Here is a 4,145-nt window from a genome sequence, read left to right as displayed (position 1 = left end):
TTCCTCCTGGTGTTGTGTGACTTGTCCCTCTATCCCCTAGAGGCGGCCGCCATCTTGACCTACCAAAAACTCTGATTGTGAATTTAAGCTAAGATGGAAACAAGGCTGGATGGTCCTGTTCTACAGTCCCCTGATCTCTCTTTCCACCAAGGGCAGGCTCCACACCAGCATCTCCACCATGGCACTGCCACGGAATGCTCAGTCCTGCCAAGCCACTGCTCCAGGACCACTGCACAGCAGTGCTCTCTCTCCCTTCTCCACACCCTATTGCCTCGGAGGTCCCTGGACACAGCTGGAAACAAACAAGCAGTGCCACAAAAGATTACAAAGATTTAAAGGTTTCTCGGTGATTTATGTCTCTTTAATTAAGGGCTTTTAAGCTTTTTAATTAAAAAGTTACAGAAGTTGTCTTTACTTCTGAAAAAAAAAAAAAGTGTTCATGGTTGACTGCCTGCCTGAATTAAACAGCATCAAATCCCCAGGCTGGCTCCATGCTAGACCCCTAGAGCTCATTTTCAGGGTAGGGGGAAGGAGGTCAGTGAGAAATACCATTAAGAAGAGAGGCTGTGACAACTTTCATTACTTTTTGATGATCATGCAATAATTTTCCATGATAAATCATCCTATTGCATCTGCAAATTTAGAGGCAGAATCTAAATGCCAAAAAAAAAAAAAAAGCACTGGGACCTGGTTTAAAGGGATTTACTTCGTCGTTGAGGAAGCAGAGTCAGAGTTGATGTTTTCTTACTAATTGTTTGATAGGTGCTCAGGTCACACTAATTATGTGTGGTATATGCTTGTGCAGAGTTTTAATCTGGGCTCCATGGAGAGTCTGAAGCCAACATAAGAATCCGCTTCTGAAGCTAGATGCAACCCTAGACTGGCAGACTGCCTGAGTCATTTGCACAGTTCTGTGGGCTCAGCTCAGGTATCAAGACACCTTCTTCTATTCCTTATACAGGATTATCACCCCTTGCCTTTGCATTCCCCTTGGATTTATTTTTAACATTCACTTTTAATTTTTCCTCCATTATTCTTTGAATTACATTATTTATGCCATGGCTGTCTCTTCCTCTGGTGTGCCATTGAGCTGCTACAATCTCACCTCCCCAGCTCCCACCCAGGTAGAAGTTACAACACCATGGTTTGTATCCCCACTCTACCATGAGCAGAATTGTTCCAAAATATCTTAATCACTTTATTCCACTTTTCAAATGAAATATGTCTATCTCCTTCTACTCAACTGTAAGCCCTAATGACCATAATTTGATCATCTTTTTTCTTTTCTATTCTACTAGATCTTAGGTCAGAGAATTGAATCAACCATACTCCTAGCTCATGACACATTCATTCCTGTATGGCCTCTCTCCATTCATTCATTCATTCTTGTACTTACGTATTCCCTTAATTCCCCTTTCCCAATGCTGTTACCTTGATCATTGACTACCATTCTAGTGAAGTTAATGAAGTTCTTTTGTTTTTATGCAGTCTTATAAAATTTGTATATTTTTATGTACATGGAATTTTTATTTACATAAATATGTAATGTCATAGGCTTCATGTTGTTTTCTAGAATAATATACATATATATATTCATCTGTGTGGTAGAAATTCACTGTTCTTTGTAAGTTTGATGGGATGAAACTTTAAAACTATCTGAGCCTGGATTTTCAGGGGATAAGAGGTCTTTGGTTATCATTCCAATTTTTTCAATACTTATGTTCTAAGTAGGTTCTCTAATTTTTTTCTTGTACCAATTTTGGCATTTATAGCTCCTAAAAATGTATCCATTACATTATTACATCTATTCATAATTTGCTTATTATTCTAATCTCTGCTTTGTCTGTAGTTATTTGTCTTTTCATTCCACATTTTATTTATTTGTATTTTCTCTCTTTTGTCTTGATCAGTCTTTTCAGAGGTCTCACTATTGAACTAATGATGTCAAAGAATTGGCTTTTGATTTTGTTAATCTTTTCTATTTTTTTGTTCTCAATTTCTAACTTCTTCTTTTATATTTATTATTTCATTTATTCTTGTTTCTTTGGGTTAGTGGCTTACTGCTTTTTTGCTTTACATCTCCAGAGGTGAGCACATACTTAGTACACAGAAGCTTTTTATCAAATGTTTACTGAATAACTGAATGAACTGTAAATACCTTGAGATCAGATAATATGTCTTATCCATCTTCACAGTCCTGAAAGCACCTACGACATCACCTAGCACATGGGAGGCCTCAGTAAGTATTGAGAGAATATCTACTGAGGGAATTGTTAATATAAAGAAATATACTCCTCCCTAAAGGAAACTCTGGAGGTCATCTAACTGAGTTTTCTAATTTAAAAAAAGAAAAGACAACCATTAGTGACTTTAGTGATCCTCTATTCTCTTCTTCTTTAGTGATAGAACCCCTAATTTTAGCTAAGCACAGAACCATCTGGAATAAAGACCAAGTGATTACATTCTGGCCGATGGGATATAAGTGAAAATGGCGGGTACAACTTGAGAAAGTGTACTTCAAGGGAGGAGATGTATCCTTCTCTTTCCCTGTGCTTTCTGGAACATGGATACAATGGCTGCCGTTCAAGGAGCTATAATGGATCAGGAGGTGACCTTGGGAACAGAAGCCCACAAGACAGAGGAACAAGATAAAGTGTCTGGCCTCCTCATACCAGAAAGCTTCTGTGGCGGCCCCAGATGAATGCTTTTGGACTCCTTTACAAGAGAGAGAACTCCTATCTTGTTTAAGACGCTGTTTGGGGCCTTTTCTTGGGGGGGGGGGGGTTCTGTCACATGTAGCTGAACGTATTAACTAATTAGAACAGAATTAGATTAGGAACTGATTCAGTGGGTACATGTCAGTCCTTTTCTAAAGCACGTCTCTCCTCACGCAACGAAGACCTCAGAAAGACGGTGATGATAAAATCCCCATTTCCCACCTGGGAAAAGCAATGGGGGAGCTGAGAATTAGACTCACCTCTCATTCTCACTCAGATCTCAATTTTCTGGTGAAATGTACTCTTCTAAACTAAATCAATTAGAAGAGGGCTGGTTCCAAAGGTCCTAATCACAGAAGAATCTAGGGTTTCTCACATGAACTCCCAATAATTTTCTGCCCTAGTGATTCCCTGGGTAAACTCCAGTTAAACCTCCATTTCTCAGACTCTGGTATGATTTTTCTCAGGCTTGACTCCCTGGCTTACTAGGTAATCAGGTTCCCAGTCCCCTTCAGGAAGGTTAAACACAACTAAATCAAAATATGAAAGCCTTGTCCCCTCTACATGGCGAATGACCTTGACTCTCAGAGTGCTGCTCTGTGTGTTTCTCCATGAGTTGTGGTTTGGGGTGCACACTCAGCATGGCTTTGCACACTCCAGAGCAAGCTTCATGGGTGACACCTACATGCTCTGTAATCTATAAAATCAAATGGCCATGTCGCCTCTGTCTCACTGCCAACTTCGTTATGTCTATATGGTCTCCTTGTGGTGACGAGGGGATTCTTGGAGGGTTCTCTCTTAAGTGGCATCATTATCAATGGCCACCGTCAACATCAGCCCTGGATCGATCCCAGAATTCTACAGAAAAGAAACAGACGGTTCTAGGTTCAGAGAAGGGGTTATAGCTCCTGGACACCATGGCCTGGGTATGTAGGGCAAAGAATCCAAAGTCTTAGCTGAACTCTGCCCTTGGGGATTGACGGGGAAGAGGGAAGTTCAAAAGACTTAGGATGGCTTCATGCTCTCAAAAGTGAGCTGGATGGAGGGCAGCCTCTGACCCACACATCTCACCAGCAAAGAGGAAAAGAAGACATATTACTTACTAAGAGTGCTCTCTATGTGCCAGGCACTGTAGCAGGTACTTTCACATACATCTCTCACTGAATCTCTTGTTCAGGTAAAAGGCAATATAGTGCAATGGTTAAGCATAATTAGTAGCTATGTGATCTTGCGTGAGTGACTAACTTCTCTGGGATTCAGGCAAAAGGGAGGTAAAGTAGTTCTTACCTCATAAGGTTGATATAATCAAGGTATTTAGAACAGTGCCCACCACATAATAAGCTCTCAATAACAGCTTCTAGGCTATTATTGTTAATCATCACCATGACACTTCAAAATGGGCTTTACTATGCCCCCTAATAAAGTTAT

The sequence above is a fragment of the Lagenorhynchus albirostris genome, chromosome 8, assembly GCF_949774975.1.
Source record: "Lagenorhynchus albirostris chromosome 8, mLagAlb1.1, whole genome shotgun sequence".
NCBI classification, from domain to species: Eukaryota; Metazoa; Chordata; class Mammalia; order Artiodactyla; family Delphinidae; genus Lagenorhynchus; species Lagenorhynchus albirostris.
Note: the sequence above shows the minus strand (reverse complement) of the source record.